The sequence below is a fragment of the Suncus etruscus genome, chromosome 8, assembly GCF_024139225.1.
Source record: "Suncus etruscus isolate mSunEtr1 chromosome 8, mSunEtr1.pri.cur, whole genome shotgun sequence".
NCBI classification, from domain to species: domain Eukaryota; kingdom Metazoa; phylum Chordata; class Mammalia; order Eulipotyphla; family Soricidae; genus Suncus; species Suncus etruscus.
In genome coordinates this window covers 88,244,250-88,266,220 of record NC_064855.1, presented here as the reverse complement: position 1 = coordinate 88,266,220, position 21,971 = coordinate 88,244,250, and the positions used below count along the sequence as shown (strand labels likewise).

Sequence of the window (21,971 nt, the reverse complement as noted above, 5' to 3'; positions counted from 1 at the left end):
CTCTGTCTGGTTTAGGTATCAAGGTGATGTTGGCTTCATAAAAGCTATTTGGAAGTGTTTCTGTTTGTTCAATTTCATGAAAGAGTCTTGCCAAGATTGGCAGTAGTTCCTCTTGGAAAGTTTGATAGAATTCATTAGTGAATCCATCTGGACCTGGGCTTTTGTTTTTCGCAGACATTTGATTACTGTTTTAATTTCATCAATGGTGATGGGGGTGTTTAGATATGCTACATCCTCTTCCTTCAACCGTGGAAGATTATAAGAGTCCAAGAATTTATCCATTTCTTCCAGGTTCTCATTTTTAGTGGCGTAGAGTTTTTCAAGTAGTTTCTGATTACCCTTTGAATCTCTGTCATATCAGTAGTGATCTCTCCTTTTTCATTCCTGATACGAGTTATCAAGTTTCTCTCTCTCTCTTTCTTTGTTAGGTTTGCCAGTGGTCTATCAATCTTGTTTATTTTTTCAAAGAACCAACTTCTGCTTTCGTTGATCTTTCGGATTGTTTTTTTGAGTTTCCACTTCGTTGATTTCTGCTCTCAGCTTTGTTATTTCCTTCTGTCTTCCTGTTCTTGGGTCCTTTTGTTGAGCATTTTCTAGTTCTATTAGCTGTGTCATTAAGCTACTCAGGTAAGCTCCTTCTTCCTTCCTGATGTGTGCTTGCAAAGCTATAAATTTTCCTCTCAGTACTGCTTTTGCTGTGTCCCATAAGTTCTGAGAGTTTGTGTCTTTATTGTCATTTGTTTCCAGGAACCTTTTTATTTCCTCCTTGATTTCATCTCGGACCCACTGGTTATTGAGCATGAGGCTGTTTAACTTCCAGGTGTTAAAGTGTTTCTTCTGAGTCCCTTTGGAGTTCACAAATAATTTCAGAGCCTTGTGGTCAGCGAAGGTAGTCTGCAAAATTTCTATCCTCTTGATCTTATGGAGGTATGTTTTATGTGCCAGCATGTAGTCTATCCTGGAGAATGTCCCATGTACATTGGAGAAGAATGTGTATCCAGGTTTCTGGGATGGAGTGTCCTATATATATCCACTAGGCCTCTTTCTTCCATTTCTCTCCTCAGGTCTAGTATATTCTTGTTGGGTTTCAGTCTGGTTGACCTGTCCAGTGTTGACAAAGCCGTGTTTAGGTCCCCCACAATTATTGTGTTGTTGTTGATATTATTTTTCAGATTTGTCAGCAGTTGTATTAAATATTTTGCTGGCCCCTCATTCGGTGCATATATGTTTAGGAGAGTGAATTCTTCCTGCTCTACGTACCCCTTGATTAATATAAAATGTCCGTCTTTGTCCCTTACAACCTTCCTGAGTATAAAGTTTGCATTATCTGATATTAGTATGGCCACTCCAGCTTTTTTATGGGTGTTGTTTGCTTGGATAACTTTTCTCCAGCCTTTTATTTTGAGTCTATGTTTGTTCTGACTATTCAGGTGCGTTTCTTGTAGGCAGCAGAAGGTTGGATTGAGTTTTTTTGATCCATTTAGCCACTCTGTGTCTCTTAACTGGTGCATTTAGTCCATTGACGTTGAGAGAAAGAATTGTCCTGGGATTTAACGCCATCTTTATTTCAAAATTTGGTGTGTCTTTTGGGTAGTCTTGTCTTAGATTAGGTCTTTCAGTTTTTCTCTTAAGACTGGTTTTGTGTCTGTGAAGTTTCTGAGCTGTTTTTTGTCTGTGAAACCATGTATTCTTCCATCAAACCGGAAAGTGAGTTTTGCTGGGTATAGTATTCTGGGTGAAGCATTCATTTCATTCAGTCTTGTCACAATATCCCACCACTGCTTTCTGGCATTGAGCGTTTCTGGTGACAGGTCTGCTGTAAATCTCAGGAAGCTTGCTTGAACATGATTTCCCCTTTTGATCTTGCTGTTTTCAGAATTCTGTCTCTATCTGTGGGATTTGTCATTGTGACTAGGATGTGTCTTGGGGTGGTTTTTCTGGGTCTCTTTTGGTTGGTACTCTTCGGGCATGCAGGATTGATCACATATATTCTTTAGCTCTGGGAGTTTCTCTTTAATGATGTTCTTGACCATTGATTCTTCCTGGAAATTTTCTTCCTGGTCTCTGGGACTCCAATGATTCTTAAGTTGTTTCTGTTGATCTTATCATAGACTTCTATTTTCGTCTGTTCCCATTCTTTGACTAATTTTTTCCATTGTCTGCTCATTTGCTTTAAGTTTTTTGTCCAATCTCTCCTGCTGTATGGAATTGTTATGTATCTCATCTTCCACAGCACCAAGTCTATTCTCAGCTTCTGATACCCTGTCCCAGAGCTTATCCATTTTGTCATTCACTTCGTTTACTGAGTTTTTCAGGCCTGTTAGTTGACATGTTATTTCAGTTTGGAGTTTTGTCATTTCTGCCTTCATATTTTCTTGGTTCTTATTAGTGTTCTGTTCAACTCGATCCATGGTTTCTTGGAGTCTGTTGAGCACCTTCCATATTGCTAGTCTAAAGTCCTTATCTGAGAGGTTGATTAGTTGTTCAGTCATTATCTGGTCCTCAGAATTGTCATCTTCATTCTCTATGTCTGATGCTGGCCTGCGCTGTTTCCCCATTGTCACATTTGTATTGTGGGTTTTTTCTACGTGTTGTAGTGGTATTCATTGTCTATATGATGTAGCAGCACACTCCTCTGGCTCCTCCCTTTCTGGATGGGCTGACTTGCCTCTAAGAGGGGAGTCCTCCGTGGATGAAGCCTCACACTGGGTCAAATCTTAGGCCCGAGCATGTAACAGAGAAGACAGTCCAGAGAGAAATGTTTGCTTCTTGTGAATAGCGCCGTTCTTAGTGTGATTTTTCCTTCTTGTTGCAATGGAGTTCTTTCCTTAGAAAGAGTGCACGGCCCCGTAGCGAAGCGGAGCGGCCGTGCTCCTCTGAGCCTCTTTTTGCCCCACTCGCAAGAGTTTCACGCAAGAGGACAGTAGACAGACATAGACAGGTCACACTCACAGTCTTTCACAGCTGAGCCCCACTGGGCCGGTGTACTTTCGCGGATTTTCCCCGCCTGGTGTCACACACAGGGAGCCAGCTTTTGCAAAGGATAGCCGGTTTTTATGCTCTGAAGTCCCTCCCTGAAATGGCGTCTGGGCGAGCGAGGTTTCTGGAGGCTCTTTTTGCCCCACTCGCAAGAGTTTCACGCAAGAGGACAGTAGACAGACATAGACAGGTCACACTCACAGTCTTTCACAGCTGAGCCCCACTGGCCGGTGTACTTTCGCGGATTTTCCCCGCCTGGTGTCACACACAGGAGCCAGCTTTTGCAAAGGATAGCCGGTTTTATGCTCTGAAGAGTCCCTCCCTGAAAATGGCGTCCTAAATCAATCTTTTAATTTATATTTTTCAGTGTGAAAAATGACCATACATTACACATTATCATGTGACCATATTAGATCAATATAAGGGAAGTCTAGTAATTTTTCACTGAAATTATATTTTAAAAGTGAATTCTGGGGAATATATATATATAATAATATTATATAATATATATAAATCAGAAGCAACTATATCTTTTTCAGCTGTTCTGTTAATGTCATCTATTCAGTGTCATTTAGCTATTTGAAAATTGATCCACGTATATGTGGTGACCAAAACAGCAAGATTTTTTGTTTTGTTTTGTGTTTTTTTGGGTCACACCTGTTTGATGCTCAGGGGTTACTCCTGGCTAAGCACTCAGAAATGCCCCCTGGCTTGGGGGGACCATATGGGACACCAGGGGATCGAACCGCAGTCCTTCCTTGGCTAGCACTTGCAAGGCAGACACCTTACCTCTAGCGCCACCTCGCCGACCCCAAAATACCAAAAATTTTTTTAAGCAAATCATGTGACTCTAAGCAAATCAGACTTTTATATAAAGATTATTTTATTAGCTAGAAGATTGCTTTTATTCTTGTTTTCATTAATGAACATATTGACCTTCTAATGTGTATAGTTTTTTATGCAATACATCTATATTACTTATATTTCTATGTTAAAAAACATGGATATACATTTACGGGAATCATAATAAGTAACTATTCTTGAAATAATGTTGTTTTGTTATACACTGGATTATTTTGGTTAATAAAGAGTGTAATATGGTGATTCATTATAGTTGATGTAATATTTAAAAATGGTTTTAAAGATGTGCCAGATGTGAATTGCTGTCTTCATCATGTAGAGGAAATGAGAGCGTTGACTAAATTCAATAGCTTTTGAATTACTTTTGTGTGTGGGATTCTTGATAATGAACAATGTCTGGATGCAATTATTTGAAAAGTTCTTGACCTTTATTTGTACAAGTTGATATAATTATGATTTCATGAGAGATGAGTTTGAAATCTTAAAACAATTTTAGTTCTCGTTTAATCAGAGGTTTTTACATGAGATCCTGGAAAGTTGTTTTCTACTTTTAACCTTTATACATTAATAGTTCATGATGTGAATTTCCAAATACCCTAAATATCCATCTCAAACTACTTTTCTTGTTTAAAAGAAGTTCTAAAGAATTTTTTCAATATTCAATTCAAATTCTCTTCCTTCTATTCTTTCACCCTTCATTTTCTTTTGTCCTCTAGTTTCTTCTTCATCCTTCATTCTTTTCTTTGTCCTCTTTCTTTCTTTCTTCCTTCCTTCCTTCCTTCCTTCCTTCCTTCCTTTCCTTCCTTCCTTCCTTCCTTCCTTCCTTCCTTCCTCTTTCTTCCTTCCTTCCTTCCTTCCTTCTTCCTTCCTCCTTCCTTCCTTCCTTCCTTCCTTCCTTCCTTCCTTCCTTCTTCTTTCTTTCTTTCTTTCTTTCTTTCTTTCTTTCTTTATTTCTTTCTTTCTTTCTTCTTTCTTTCTTTCCTTTCTTTCTTTCTTCTTTCATTCCTTCTTTCTTTCTTCTTCTTTTCTTTCTTTCCTTCCTTCCTTCCTTCTTCCTTCTTTTCTTTCTTTCTTTCTTTCTTTCTTTCTTTCTTTCTTTTCTTTCTTTCTTCTTCTTTTCTTTCTTTCTCTTCTTTCTTTCTTCTTCTTTCTTTCTTTCTTTCTTTCATTCCTTCCTTCTTCCTTTCTTTCTTTCTTTCTTTCGATTCTTTCTTTCTTTCCTTCCTTCTTTCTTTCCTTTCTTCTTTCTTTCTTTCCTTCCTTCTTCTTTCTTTCCTTTCTTTTTTCTTTCTTTCTTTCTTTCTTTCTTTCTTTCTTTCTTTCTTTCTTTCTTTCTTTTCTTTCTTTTCTTTTTCTTTCTTTCTTTCTTTCTTTCTTTCTTTCTTTCTTTCTTTCTTTCTTTCTTTCTTTCTTTCTTTCTTTCTTTCTTTCTTTCTTTCTTTCTTTCTTTCTTTCTTTCTTTCTTTCTTTCTTTCTTTCTTTTCTTTCTTTCTTTTTTCTTTCTTTCTTTTTCTTTTTCTTTCTTTCTTTTTTCTTTCTTTCTTTCTTTCTTTCTTTTTTCTTTCTTTCTTCTTCTTTCATGTCTTTATTGTTTTGTTTCTGTGCCAGGCACCTTTTCTGCCTGACATTTCTCCTTCATTTCTTCAGTTCTAGTTTTCACATACAGAAGTTTTTGAAAATTTAATTTACTTCAAGAATATTTTAAAAATAAGTATAACAAGTTCTTATTCATCCATTCTGAAATCCTATGAATTTTCCTTGTCAGCTTTCAAAAAGTGTTACTCATCATACTGCATCTGGCTTTATTGTTATCCATAACCCTGGTTTATATTCTGATTACTTTCTTAAGAATACTGCTTCCATATCTGATTCAATATTGTTACTGCTTGGCAGAACATACATGATGTAATAGCTCATACATTATAAAAGTTGGTAATATTTATTAAATGAAGAAATGCAGTAATATACTATTAAACTTCTCTAAATACATGCTGTTACTATTATAATTATTATATAATGTATTATATATAATTATCATATATAATTATTATTAGTTATGAAATATTTCTAAACCTTTGAAAAGTAATATTTTACTCTATAATTCTTACTAAAAGTAACATTGCTCTTAGTGTGAGGTGCATTTTCTATTTTGTGTTTTACAAGTATCTGAAATGTACTAGATCATTTTCTACTTATTTTTCTGAAATCATAAAGTTCTACCTCTATTTGCTTTTTCATTATATATTGTTCACTAGGGTATTTGGTCAACTTTTAGTATTTCTCGAATTTTACCCGAGGCTTTTCTATTTACCGTTTCTTCAACTGTGTTAATGGTCTCTATAATTTAATCTTTATATTTAACTGGGGTTAAATTTTCAGTAAGTATTCAATTAATTATAATTTATCTTTTTCTTTTAGTTCAAGTAACAAAGAAGTGAGAGACTATTTTTACTCTCCTCTAATTCATTTTAAAGTTAGGGCCGGAATGGTAATACAGCAGTAGGGCATTTGTCTTGCATGTAGCTGATCCAGGATGGAAGCAGGTTTTATCCCCATCATTCCATAATGTTCCCCACGCCAAGAGCTATTTCTGAGGTCAGAGCAAGAAGAAACCCCTGAACACCACTGAGTGTGGCCCAAAACAACAACAACAACAACAACAAAATTATTAAAGAGTTACCATTCTTTGACCATTGAAAGAAACATAGTTATTCTCTGAGATTGTAGCTCAAAACTAATAACATTTCAGATTGAATAATAGAAATATATTCACACCTCCCAATTCCTCTCACATTTTTATATAAGTTGTTGATAGAACTTTGTGATTCTGTTAGCTAGAACCACAAAGATAGATTTTTGAAGCATTTTCTCTATTAATTAAGAGGTGAGTTGTGAAGTGATCAGCAATCATCCGCAGCTACTGAAAATGGCACACAAGTGTCTTCAATTTCCTTGACAAACCCAACATGGGTAAATACTAGTCTACTGAAAATAATTCTATTCTATTGTGCTATTAGATATATTGCTATTTTAATTAATGGTTTCAGGGATGAGGAGGTAAAACTGTGTTTAGGCACTTGCCTTGCATGTAACTAACCCTAGTTTGATATTTAGCAAACAAAAAGGGGTCACCCCCAGGAACCCCAGAAGTAATCCCTCAACATAGAGCCCAAAATTGACCCTGAAGTACTACTGATCAATGAGGTCCAATTCCAAATGTTTGAATTATAATAAAAACAGGTAATTTTTTAAAATAAGATAATGTATGAAAAGTATAACTAGTTGGATCTTCTCTACCCACACTCAGCTTACTTCTACAAAGTAACTAAAACTCTACTTTCAGTGTGATGCTACACTCTGGAAGTGTTATATTAATACCATTTTTTTGAATGGGGTTTGCTAGAATGTGAGGCAAATTCCTTATTCTATTTTTATCACTTTGACTCTAACATTTCTGAGGATAAGAAGAGTATAATCAATGTTTTAAAAAATATTTTCATATAATAAATTTGCTTTAGTAAACTTAACAGAATTTTATACACAAAGATAATATATGTAGCATCACAATTCTTATTTATGAAAACATTATGAATTTTTTATGTCAAAATAATATTTTTACATTAATATGCCCAATACTAAAATGTCAACCCATAAAGATAAGCAGTGAATGATTCATTTAATTCTAAAACATAAACCATCGATTAGGACCTTTTATTTGGTCATATATTTTATATTTAAGGATCTCCTTATCCTTAAATTCAGGTGCTAATCAAAGAAGTTATGGATAGAAAAGTCATTTTACTAACTCAATATGTGGTAGTGTGGTTTTCACCTTTACACAGTATGTTCAAAGAATAATTCTATCAAATAATATTATCAGTTTAAAATTGAGAGGGAAGGGGCAGGAGAGATAGTATTGATAGAAGTAGGACGTTTGCCTTGCGTGCAGAAGGATGGTGGTTCAAATCACAGCATCCCATATGGTTCCCCCGAACTTGCCAGGAGCAATTTCTGAGCATAGAGCAAGGAGGAACCCCTGAGCACTGCCAGGTGTGACCCAAAAGCCAAAAAAATCTCAATAAAAAAGAATTGAGAGGGAACATAAGTTTGGATGATCCCTTGTAATATTTATTATATCTGAATGCTATTTTATTTTAGAATTCTGGCTTCTAGGTTAGAAAATGGTTTGCAAGTGAATTGGAGAATAGTGCTTCCAGTAGATAAAATAATAAGAAATTAGACAAAGGTGGAAAGGATCATTGAGGACAAAAGTATAAACAGTTGATATACAAGATATTAAAGTAAGACTTTGAGATAAGATCATAAAGATATACTAATCCAGTCTGAGGTATTTGAAAGTATCCTGTAGGAGAGTGGTTGGTAAAATCTTTCTGGAAAGGTCTAAATCGTAAAGGTTAGAGGTTGTATGCTCCATGTGGTCTCTGTTGGAACTATTCAACTTTGCCATTGTAGTGTAAAAGCAGCCTAGACAGTATGTAAACAAATGAACATGGCTATATTCCAAAAAAACCGCATTTACAAAAATAGGTAGGCAGGATTTGGCCTGCAAACTGTAATTCACTGACCTCTGCTCCTCTGGGAATAGGAAGCCAAGTGATGACGTTTTAAGAAGAGAAATAATTTAACTAACGGTTCAACTAGGATAGTAGGAGAGATAATGAAGTGAAGGGATCGTTTGAGATTGAATAGAATCTTTGAAGTAAAGTGGATATGGCTTTCAAACATACAGATTTTGTGGTAGGCAAAAAAGAAAATGAACTTATTTCATTTATTGAACTTGGATATAAATATTGATACTGATGGAATCAAGATATCCTACGTCTTTGCTAGGTGATTTGAATAAAAGATGAACCTTAAGTAAAACTAATCTCTTAGGGGCAAATATTGTTAGTTCTCTCATTCAAAAAAATGTGGTCAACCTTAGTGTGAGCACTGAGTGAAAGAATTTGGGTGTTTTAATGAATGTCAAGCTTCATTGTAAAATAACAGTTTATGGAGAAAGCAAGTCAATGAAAAAAGAGATTATGGTGCTCTCAGAAGAATTTATGGATCTAGAAGGGCTAAATATTAGTTTTCTAATTGATATTTATAATAACTTATAAAGAATAGAAATACAATGTTTTACTTTACAGAAAAGAATAGTCAAAAAATTTAGAATTATGTTTTTATAGTGTGATTGTAGAACTGTCATAATCTATGAGTTTTTGAATTCAAATGATTTGAAACCAGGATTGCTCTAATTTTGGAGTTATAATACTACAACATCAAGAATTCTCTAAGATGATTTTAATATATCATGCATGCATATCCAATACATAATGTATGTTTACATGACAAAAAAGGGATGACTTTAATTGGACACATTGTGCCAGAAATTTATGACATTGTACAAAAATATACAATACAATAAAAAGTACAATGGAATATGAGACATCTATTGATCTATTGAATTTTCACTTTGTATACTTAATTTCTATGTGAGTTACAAGTATATTTATGAATTATTATTTTTTTTTTTTTTGGTTTTTGGGCCACACCCGTTTGACGCTCAGGGGTTACTCCTGGCTATGTGCTCAGAAATCGCCCTGCTTGGGGGGGACCATATGGGACGCCGGGGGGGATCGAACCCGCAGGTCCCTTCCTTGGCTAGCGCTTGCAAGGCAGACACCTTACCTCCAGCGCCAACCTAGAATTATAAACACCTTTTCATGAGATTGAGAACATATTTGCCACAGTATTTTATTGCTTCTATGTACTTAACTTCAGCATTGGTGAAAGAAACATATAGTTACAATGCTAACTTATTCTTGGAGAAAAGGTATGTACAATATGTAGAATAGAATGGTAGTTTCAAGTAATGACTTCTTCTTCTTTGGAACATTGTTGTATCTTGGTTGTTTTATTTTCCTTGACATACCATTATCAAAGTTTATCATCCTTTATTTAAAAAATAATTAAATGTCTTTGATATTATGTTGTTTTCACAGTATAAAAATAACACATTTTATTTTATATCAAAAATACAAAATAACAAAACTAATTTAAGAAAGTAATCAATAGGGACAGTTTTGTTCATTTCATATTAAATTCAGGATATACAGCTAATCCAGAGAATTTTTAAAAAGTGGAATTAGTAATTCATGTTTCTACAATTCTTCTCAAGGTTAGTCTCCTCTAATTTAGTCAGTTATAAAACTTTATTTTGTTTGTTTTTTTGTTTTATGGGCCCACACTGGGTGATGCTCAGAGGTTACTCCTGGTTATGCACTCAGAATCGCTCCTGGCCTGGGGGACCATATGGGACACCGGAGGATGGAACCAAAGTCCTTCCTGGGTCAGCTACATGCAAGACAAATGCCTTACCGCTCTGCTATCATGGCACCCAAGTTATAAAACTTAATTGCACTATTTTTTAGTTCTTTCATTTTTTTTGTTATGCAACATGATCATTATGCTCATTATGATTAACATGATCAACATGATCATTAATCAATTATTACCATATAGTTATAATTGAGTGGACTTAAGACTCATCAGCTTACATAAATATATTTTCATGAATATGGTGTCTAGTTTACTGTCATTTTTTTGTTATTTGCCCATTGTATTGCAGAAATTCTATTAGCTCTCTGAAGTAATTAAATAAATAATACTATATAGTTGCATTATAAATATCATTGCACGGACATCAAAATCATATTTTAAAGAGAATAACTTATGACATTTTCATTTGATGAATAACAATTCAGTCACTAGCAATGGAAAACTATTTTCTAAAATTTTCTTCAAGGTCATTACCTATTCTTTCTTTTTTGTGGAAGGGGAAGGGTTTTGGGCCACATCCAGTTTCTCTTAGGGGTGTTATTACTGGCTATGTGCTCAGAAATAGCTCCTGGGCTTGGGAAGACCATTTGACAGTCAGGGGATCGAACCGATGTCCATCCTAGGTTAGCGTGTGCAAGGCAGATGCCCTACCACTTGTGCAAACTTCTCCAACCCCTGTTGATACTATTTTTTTTAAAATATTTTCTTTAAAAAGGAACAGTTTTCCCTAACCTCTCACTATCTGCTTCACTTTTCAGATAATAGTCTCAAACTAGTATGCTTAAAAAGATTTTTTTTTTGTTTTTTTGGGCCACAACCATTGATGCTAATAGATTATTCCTGGCTATGCACTTAGAAATCGCCCCTTGTTTTGGGGACCATATGGGAGGGTCAGGGGATTGGGCTGCTGTCTATCCTTGGTCAGCTGCATGCAAGGGCAAATGCCCTACTGCTGCACTATTGCTCTGGCCTTTTTGAAAGGAAATATTTTACAAAAAAACATATTTTTCCCTCCTGGTATTATAACTCTCTCTATATTTGCTGCAAGGACATAGAGTATTAGAGTGAGTTTTGTAAGGCTTTTGATCATTAAAAAAGACATATAAGAAGTAAAAAATGCACATTTATATAAGGACCAATTGATCTGAATCAAACTTTTGCTGGGGCTGGAGAGATAGAATGGAGGTAAAGCATTTGCCCTTACATACAGAAGGATGGTGGTTTGAGTCTCGGCATGCTATATGGTCCTATATTGCCTGCCAGGGAGCAATTTTTGAGTATAGAGCCAGGAGTAAACCCCTGAGCGCTGCCTGGTGTGACCCAGAAAAAACAAAAACATAAACAAAAAAAACCTTTATTGCAACATGAAGCAATTTTTTACACAAAAACATGATTTGATTCTATATTTCATGTGAAAATCTTATTTCACTATAGTGTCCCTAGCTACTTTGGTGACCATGTGTTACGTCTTGTGGATGACTTTAATTATTTTATAAATTTTTCACTTAGAAAATCTTGATCAACCTTAAATGAATCATTTCATGGGACACATTAAGTAAGAAAACAAAGCTTTCCATGTGATTTTTATTTATTTTTGATTAAATACTGTAATATAGCTTAGTTTACATTATTAAAAATTTCAATGAAATAAAAACCTTGAACAGGTGGCTTGAATCTAAGTAATGTTATAAGCCTTATTACTATAGACTAGAACAATTCTTTTATTACACATTATTTGGGTAAAATAAAGTAGACAGCTCATGCTGAGAAAACTGAAATGTAGAGAATGTACAAGTTTTAAGACAGACATACACTTTGGAGTGTCTCAGACATAGATTTCTAAAAATTATGATGAACTATCCAATTTGTATGAATGGAAAACATGAATTGTCTCATGGTTGCTCATTATCAGATTTAAGTTATTCTAGAAACTGAGAATGTTAATAATTTCTTCTTCTGATTAACTTATAAAGCATTTATTCTTCCAATGTTAAATGTACTTGAAGAGTGATAGTTTATATTGATAAATGTTGATTTTCTCTTTTAAAATAGGTTATGTATAGGGAAAAGATTATATTTAAACCATTCTTTAAAGTGATAAACTGATTTCTTAGATTCCTTGCCAATGGTATTGATCTATAGGAATTTTTCCTCATAATTTAATACTTATTCTGAGAAGGTTAGGCTCTAAGGAATTCTGCCTTTGGGTTCTGATGTTTAAGCAATTTAAATAGAGTTTATCACAATTTGGTCAAGTATTGAGCGGCAATATAAATTCCAGGTGTTAGTAAATCAAATTTACTAACTGGAGCTGGAATACTCCAATGAAAACTAATACTTTAAGAAAGACATATATTCCTATATGTCTTTGATTTGCAAAAAAGAGATAATATGTTTTCAAAGCAATCATTTTTGAGTGAAGTGATACTTCATATATTTTAATTGTGGAAGTCATGGACATGTGGAGTGTTTGGAATTAAATTCCACACCTGATCACATGCCTGTTAAAAATTTCCAGATTGTGCTCTGGAAGAGACAGTTCCAAGTTGTGCCACTGAAATTAAGATCTACTCCCTAGAGGAGACAAGTGAATTAACACAGTATGCCTTTTGCACAATGAAAACAAACTAATCTAGGCTGCTACTTTACTGAAAACCTGTAAAATGGAGCAATAAAATATACCTTCATCCTTATTGAAAGGATTATATTTATATTTATATTAACAAAATAAAGTTAGTGTTATCCTAGTTGATTTGTTATATTGTCTTCTATCAGGTTACAGTGCTCTGAAAAACTGGTGTTTTATTTTAACTACCTTCCAGAACAATATTATCTTTCCTGCTTTTTTTTCACATTGTAACTTGTATTGAAAAAAATAGGATAATCATTGTAAACAAAATAATAATGTTATAAATGAAAAGCATTACCTATCTTTTTGTAGTTTGCTTTATGCACCTCAACCCATTTTAGTAAAGAGAAACAATGGCCTTACTAATAGCAAACAAATAATAATCAGTTAGACATGAAGTATTCAAATACTAGAAGATTTTGTGATGAAGACAGGAGAAATAATAGAAATGTGCATGAGAGCTGTTGGTGTATCTTGTAGGGAATATCTAGAAAATTAGATTAATCAAGAAGCAGACATTTGGAAGAAAGTTTGTGTGAATGCCTGACAGTCTTGCTCTTTCCCTCATTTCAAATGTTGGCAGGGTAGCAGGCAGCTCCAAGGGAAATGTGCTCCTTTCATACTTGAGTAATTGATGAATTGTATGCAATATGCAAATGAGAATCCATAAATCCTTATGAATGACAGCTTAATTTATGTGAGCCTTAATGAATGCAGGATTAGATTTTTAATTAAATATCCTCAAAGGCACCCTGAGTAGTAGATTTTTTTAGGCCTTGTTTTTTGAAGACTTGTTTCTCAAGCAAATACATTTTACAAAAACAGAAAACGGAGCAAAGAACTTAGACTATATTTTCATAATAAGCATTGTTTTGTTTTTACATAGGAAAATGACAGATCAATTGATAAATCCTTAACAAATTATGTGCAGATCTGTTTATTTTGTACACATTTCACTAAATTTGATTACTTTTAATTATTGTTGGTCTCTGGTATCATGTTATTTTTAATTACAAAAAAAGTTATTAAAGCTTTACCAAAACATATATGGGAGCTGAAGAGCTGTTTAATAAAAGATTGTATTAGATAGATAAACATTTAAAATAAGCAAAATCTAATTTGACTAAAGTATTACTAATCATTTTTTCTTTTTTGAAATTGCCTCTCCAGACAATATCTAATTGGATGATAAATAAGGCTTTCATACATGATATTTAATAAGGTCAACTGCATAATAAAATTAGGCTGAAAAGATGTATACTCCTATTAAATAACTATCTTATAAACTCACATTAATACTCTATACATAAATAAGTTGTTTGGTTGATACCATCTTACTTTGTATCAAACACCTACTTTTTAAACTTTTTCATAGAATAAAATACACAAAGATTTTTGTTTTCCAAATTTTGTTCTTTTATTTATTTTCTTAATAAATCATGCTGTATTTGTTGTTGTTGTTTTTGTGCTTTTTTGTTTTGTTGTTTGTTTGTTTTGTTTGTTGTTGTTTTTGGCCCACACCTGGCCGCACTCAGGGGTTACTCCTGGTTCTGTGCTCAGAATTGCTCCTGGCAGGTTCTGAGGACAATATGGGATTGCTGGGAATCGAACTTTGGTCTTAGGTCAGCAGAGTACAAAGCAAATAAAGGAAATGCCCTACTGCGGTGCTATCACTCTGGTCTCATATACGGTATTTGTGTGTGTGTGTGTGTGTGAGTGTGTGTGTGTGTGTGTGTGTGTGTGTGTGTGTGTGTGTGTGTGTGTGTGTGTCCTGGCAGGCTCGGGGGACCATATGGTTTGCCGGGATTGGAACCACCGTCCTTCTGTGGTCTAAGGCAAATGCCTTACCACTGTGCTATCTCTCCGACCCCAAACTGTATTTATTTAACTGTTATAAAATTTTCCATCTATGTCATTTCGTAAGAGTGAGGGTGGGATTGGGCTATAATTGTGCTCAAGATTTACTCCTGGCTCTTTGCTCTTTGCTGATGTGTTTTGGGGTATCATACGTAGTTTCAGAGATTGAACCAAATGTGTTTTGTATAAGGCATCCTACTCACTGTCTGTGGGTCCTAGATATAATCACACTGATACAGGCAATAACAAAGAAACCTAATATAATACTTTCCATGTTTTTGATATTTTAAAGCTGAAAGGTGTCAGAAAAATATTATAGTTAATAGGATGGTCACCTTGTTATAATAGATGCCATAATATACATTTTCTGTTATATAAAATGCACATATATGCATATTTATACATTGATATTTGTTTCTAAGTGAGATAAATTTATGAAGCTATAAAATTGAGTTTATAAAAATTTTGAGTTCTAAAATGGATTAATGTTTGTAGTCTAGTATATATATAGCTCTGGGAACAGTGCCACTTATCCATGCTCAAAGTTTGTTAACAAAGTAGGTTTTTAAAATGTAAAATATCCTCAATACATAAAAAATATACCTTAGTTTGGGGCAGGTGTTGTATTTGTTAACAAATCTTATTTTGACAATTATTTTACTTCTATAATGTTCATTGTCTGAAAAGCTCAAAAAATAGTCTGTCTAACCCTATGTAATTTGTTTTGTTTTGTCTGTGGGCCACACACCTGTCTTTACTCTCAGGGATCACTCCTAGTGAGCTCAGTGGACCAGATCAGAACAAAACCTGGTTAGCTGCTTACAAGACAAGCACTCTATATGTTATTCTACCAACTCAGCCCAAACTCTTGCTGTTGCAACAACAACAACAAAAAAAAAGAGTTCTCTGTTTTTTTTAATGTGAAAAATTATAACAATAAATTGAAGAATAAAGTGTATCTTTATTTCAAAACCGTATTTAATGTGCAGTTAAGGCACTTATAAAACTCATAACTTTGTAAAGGCCCAATCTTGTATAAATATGCTTTCCTTAAATCTTTTAATAACACTAAATATTATTTACTTTGAGAGAAATATTAAAGTGAACCATCTTATATTATGGTTTTATTTGTAATGACCATTGTAATTTTAGAATATTTTAGAATCCATAAAAGTAGTTTAATATATTGGCTGTATATTCTTTGCATGCCAGAGGCCAAGTTTGACCCTTCACAATCTATGGTCTCCGGAACACTACTGGGAATAATTTTAGAGAAGTAAGATAAAAAATTAATGGCCTAAAATCACCATTTATGCCCCTTTAAAAGGGAAATTATTTTTAGTGAATTCTAAGATTGAAACTTACTTTGCATTTTTGTTAATGCTTGATATACGTATTTTCGCCTTCATGAATTTGCGTGTCATCCTTGGACAGGGCCCATGCTAACTTTCTCTGTAGCATTCCAATTTTAGTATATGTGTTGCCGAAGCGAGCACATGATAGATGCATTTTGGTATAAGTTGATCAGTTGTCATATATGACTAACATTATAAGTTCAGTTTTCATTTAAGTTAGTCACATGTAATATGTTTGCATAGATAAAATCATAATTACATTTCCTTAAGAAATGTTTGCTTAGAAGAATTAAAGAAGAATAATGAAGATGCCTTTGGGTAAACAATATTAGAAGAGACTCCTTTTATTATGGATTTGATAAAATTTAGTTGATGGAAAAATACAAGGTCATTTGTTATAGTAATTTTATTTCCAAAATATAGCTATTTGCATACTTTTTATTTATTTATTTTGGGGTTTTGATCACACCTGGTGGTGGTCCTGCTGGCGTGCTGAGGAAAACATATGTGGTGTTGGGAATTGAGCCCAGATTGGTTGTTTGGAAGGCAAATATTGATCCCTATATTATCAGTCTGGCCCAAATTTTTTGTTTGATTGTTTTTGGGTCACACTCGGTGAAGCTCAGGGGTTACTCCTGGGCTATTTGCTCAGAAATCGCTACTGGCTTCGGGGACCATATGAGATGCCTGAAATAGAACAAAGGTCAGTCCTGGGTCATCTGTGTGAAAGGCAAATTTTGCCCTACCACTGCGCAATCGCTCTGGCCCTTCTGGCCCCCAATTTTAAATCATTTTTAAAGATTTAGTTTACTGTGATATCTAATGGGGGGACATTGGGCCATTGGGCCATAACAACAAAAAGTGAGGACTGTGTGATGGTCAAGGAATCAAACTGATTTGATTATCTTCAAGGCAAAATTCGTAAACCCTATATTTATTTTTCAGTCTCCAACTAAGGTATTTCATTTTATAATTGGCAATCTGTAAACATTTATCTCCAGATAACTCTGCATTTACAATATCTTTTTGTAGTAGTTTTTGCCTTTGAAGTTGGAATTTGAAAATTAAGAAATCATAGTAAATGTGGAAAAACTTTTTTTTTTGGGGGGGGGAGCACACCTGGTGGCTCTTAGGAGTTACTTCCTGGTTCTGAGCTCAGAAATTGCTCTGGTTCATGGGACCATATGGGATGCTGGGAATCAAACCTGCCTCCCTCCTGGGTCAGCTGCGTGCAAGGTAAATGTCCTACCTCTGTGCTTTCACCTTGCCCCAATTAATATAGTTATTCAACAAACTGAAATATTTTATTTACTTTGTTATGAAATTATTTGATAGCTATGTGCAGCTTTTTCAAAATAGTTTTTATCTAAATTTTGGTGATCTTAAGCTTCTTCTTTGGTTGATTTGAGTATTTTAAAATTTAATTTGTCCTGTATTGAGTATATTATTTTTAGGTAGTATAAATGTATTCAGGTTAAAAAAGTATTTACCAATGTTTGGGCTACATAGGGATAACTAAATTGCATTAGACAAGTATCTACTTTTTTTTTTTTTTTTTTTTTTTTTTTTTTTTTTTTTTTTGGTTTTTGGGCCACACAGGGCGGTGCTCCTGGGTTACTTCTGGCTATCTGCTCAGAAATAGCTCCTGACAGGCACGGTGGACCATATGGGACGCCAGGATTCAAACCAACCACCTTAGATCCTAGATCGGCTGCTTGCAAGGCAAACACCGCTGTGCTATCTCTTCGGCCCTTATCTACTCTTTTTAATGTTATATTTGGGCCACACTTTGTGGCGCTCAGTGGTTACTCTTAGGTCTTAATTCAGAAATCACTCCTGGCTTGGGGAAACATATGGGGTGCCAGGGGAATCTAACCACAGTCCGTCCTAGGTCAGCTGCTTTGCAAGACAAATGTCCTACTGCTGTACCATTGCTCTCGACCCCAAGATTCTACAGTTTTGGGGATACATTTTTAAAATTTTCTAATTTAAAATTACTTTTCCTTGGAACTAAACAATTAATGCAATTATAAATAACTTAGACATGTCTGATAATATAAAACTGTTTTCTGCCATTACTATGAAAAAGAGTAAGTTTGAACTAGCTTGCAGTAGATATGAATGTATATTTCTGCTTATCTTAGGTTTGTATGATGCAAATTGTTTTCATACTGGAAGGTCTCCAGTATAATCCAGGATTTGGAGCTATCCAATAAAATATCCTAAAAGAAAAAAAAAATAAAGTAAGATAAAGTTATCGTTTTATTAACTTTATTAATTTGTTTTATTATTGTGGTGGCATGGTTACCATATAAATATTTAACTTAAGTTGTGAAGTAATAAAGTACTCACTTAGATTTAGTAAACTAATTTTGTCATTTTAAAATGTGTCATTTTAAAAAAAGTAAATAAATAATGGAATCTTATGTCCAGTAAACAAAATATTTTGCCTATGTTTGGTTATGTTATAAATGCAATTGAACTAATTGTTAGAGTTACTCAGATACAATTTTCTTGTATTTCACAGACTTATAATCTATTAATGCATAATGCCAAGTATTTGAGGCACTAAATTTATTAAGATATTTGTGTCAATTTCATTTTTATGAGAAAAACATAGAATTTCTCTGACTTTGATACCATGTCATGAGGAGAAGATAAAAACTCCTATCATTTTCCTTTTTGCTTCCCAATAGGTAAGACTGGTCGTAAATTACAACTTCAGTTGCAATAACAGTTATTTTAGCCTTAACTTCCATGTACTTATGGAAGAAATGAATTTTACACTTATTTCCATTTTTAAAACTCAGTCAATCCCTATTATATGAATGAAGACTGAATTTTCAGATTATAGTAATGAGCAAAAATCTGGAATCTGTAACTCTCCTGGCTAAAACTAAGCTTCATCTTATGAATTGCATAATATATAAGTAGTTTATGCATAGTTAGAAATACTGCTTCCAGGGATGAAAAATAATGCAAGAGAAATGATATGATCTGATTTGAAATCATTTAAATTTATATCAATGATAACATTTATACAATAACGTAGATCCCAATCACTCAAGTAATATTTTTCTTTTATAATTATTTGGAAATACACTCTCCTTTGTTTCAACCAAATTTGGATGGATTTCTGTCAGTAAATATATTAAGCAATTTCTTTTATGTTCAATATGTAGCAATGAGGATATAGTTGAGAAATCATGGGAATACAACCCATAAGAAATTCCATTTCATTGTCATTCAAAGGGCATGTCAATATGAATTATCTGTTCATATCTGTTCATTTCCTTATAAAGCTCATGAAATTATATATTTTATATACAAAGAAATGGGGGGGATACAAATTTGTATGATGAAAAGAAAACAATGAAATATATTAAATTTTTAAGTTTTATCTAGTAAGCAATTATGAAAAGACTAAAGGGATAATAATTTCCTCAATTTCATCTTGAATGCATAATCTATATATGTTAAAGACACTCATACCAATTGATACATGTTAATTATATGCTGCAAAGAATATTTATCTTTAGAATAGGAATTATTTAGAATGATTCTTTTCTTGTTTGTATTTATTTGTTTTTATTTTATTTTATTTTATTTTATTTTATATATTTGGTTTTCAGGCTACATCTGATAGTGCTTAGGGGTTTTCCTGCCTCTGTTCTCAGAAATCACTCCTGGCATACTCAAGGGAGCATATGGTATTCACAAGATTAAACATGGGTTAGCCAATGCAAGTTAAAGGTCCTACTCACTGTGCTCATAGTTTGTGTTTTTGAGTTACATCAGTGTCACTCAAGGGTTAGTCCAGGGTTAGTCCTGGCTTAGCATTCAGAAATTGATCTTTGTAGGCTTGGACCAGGACCCAGAATCTAACTTGGGTCACCCACTTGCAAGCAAATGTCCTACTGACTGTTCTAATGCTCTGGCCCCAAAATAATGCTGCATTTACTAGAATAAAATAACTTAAATATAAACAGGCTTATACTTGTCCAAGTACATATATTCTACACTTATTCCTGTGATAAATATCTTTTTGACAGATATTTTTAAAGAGATTATTAAAACACTAATGTAAGAAAGAACTTTCAAGTGTCTATAGCATACTTCATTATATTTTTAAAAATGTGCTCTTAAAATTATTTTTAAAATGATAATAAATTTGTTTCTTTATAAAATCTCAGGAAGGACAGATGTTCTTAAAATTAAGTTAATAAATAAGTACATTGCAAACTTAGTGATACAAAATTAAAATAATATTTAGTATGTTTATATGACTCTTGATATTTTAGTTCTTATGAAATGTTACTGGAAATGAACAGGTTGACCCTTAACTATAACATCGTTATTAGAAGCCTCTAATACCAAGCTGTTTTAATGAATGCAAAGTCATATAATTATAGAATTTGGAATACCCCTAGTTACTAAATGAGTAAAAATGACATTTAAGTGTTTGGCCCTTTAATCCAGAGCCCTTAGTAGATGAAAATACGTTCATCTTTTACTTCCCCTAGTGATAATTATAATTGTATTGTTGGATCACATTTCTTGACTCTTATGTAATTTAGCTCTGTCAGCATTAATCTCTTGGCTGTTCACATCAGTGGAACTAAATGTCTGCTTAATATTATGTAGGTTAGATGGTTGTCATCTTAGTTGGAGAAAAACAATGAAATAATTTACTATGGTGTTAGGCAAATGTATTATGGGCACCAGGCCTAAGCCTGAACATTTGCACTATTATTTAATTGTGTTTATCATCTAAGTATTTGGAAACTGATTTTTACTTTTTTATGTAGTTTAGAGGTGCTGGATTTTTTAATATAAATTAACTTTTTGTTTGTTATTTTTGTTATTTTTCATAATGGATTCATAGTAGAAAATAACTGTGGCTCATCAAGATAAATATTTTTCATAAAGCAAATTTAATTACCTCAGTGTCAGAAAAGTTCTTTTCATCTAAGTATAGGAGTATTCTGCCATGTGAAAAAAAATAAATTTGCTTAATTTTCATTTTGCAGGAAAATGAAGCATTTAAAAATAAATCTTAGAACTAATTAAGTAGAAAGAACATAACTATTCTTTTGCATATCATTTTATTATCTTTATGTTAATCTTGATCTTTGTGCAGTAGGACAGCCTGGACAAAAGGGACTAAATATAGACATTTGTGTAATGTGTCTTAGACTGCAATGTAATCCTTACATCAAGGATTAGATAACAGGAAAATGGCTCATATTTCATTAAAATACAGATAGGATTCTTTTAAAGAATTTGAAAACTTAAACATTGTGGAGTGCTTTGGAATTTTAAATTATTGAATTCCATTTATATTACATATTAATTTGCTTAATCAAATACATTTGTTAAACATGATTATGAGATGTGCCTTGAAATAGGACAGTGAATTGTGTCTCTTGCTTTCCAAAAAGAATCTATCATATTTGAAGAATAAAATACTCTGTGGTGTACAGGATAAAAGGAAAATCTTAATAAGAAATCATTCAAATAAATACTTTATTGATAGACCAGCCAAAACCCAAATGTTTTTCTCTGCCAGTCTCTCAGAGAATATGGCTTTTTTTTTTCCTCTTTTCTGCAGACTGAAATTTGGCCATATTGGCTTTCCTTTGGTGCCCTGATCACTCCAATTTTCTATCCTATTGGGTCTTTTACATGGTTTATTCATTTGCTTGAAGCCTATACCATTATTTCATCGCTAAAATCTTCTAAATGTGTAAGCCTCACATTTTAGCAAAATCTCCTCTTCCAGTAACTTATTCTAAAATTTTGCTTAGAACATCCCTCATACAAAATAAGTTTAATAAACATTGAACCAGTGAATAATCATTAATAAAACAGAAATAATAGTGAAAATAGACAATTTGCTTCATTGAATTTTTGTGAGTCACTTTATTTCCTTCTTTGAACACAGG

The 21,971-nt window shown here is 33.3% G+C and overlaps 1 protein-coding gene and 1 non-coding gene across 2 annotated transcripts in view; one reads left to right on the top strand and one right to left on the bottom strand.

Moving 5' to 3' along the window:
* Positions 1-21,971, top strand: part of DACH1 (dachshund family transcription factor 1) — a 442,442-nt gene that overhangs the window by 140,015 nt on the left and 280,456 nt on the right. The gene's annotated exons all lie outside the window — the stretch shown is intronic.
* LOC126017136 (U6 spliceosomal RNA) lies at positions 16,061-16,167 on the bottom strand. The gene has a single exon (XR_007498805.1). It is a non-coding gene; the product is annotated as a U6 spliceosomal RNA (small nuclear RNA).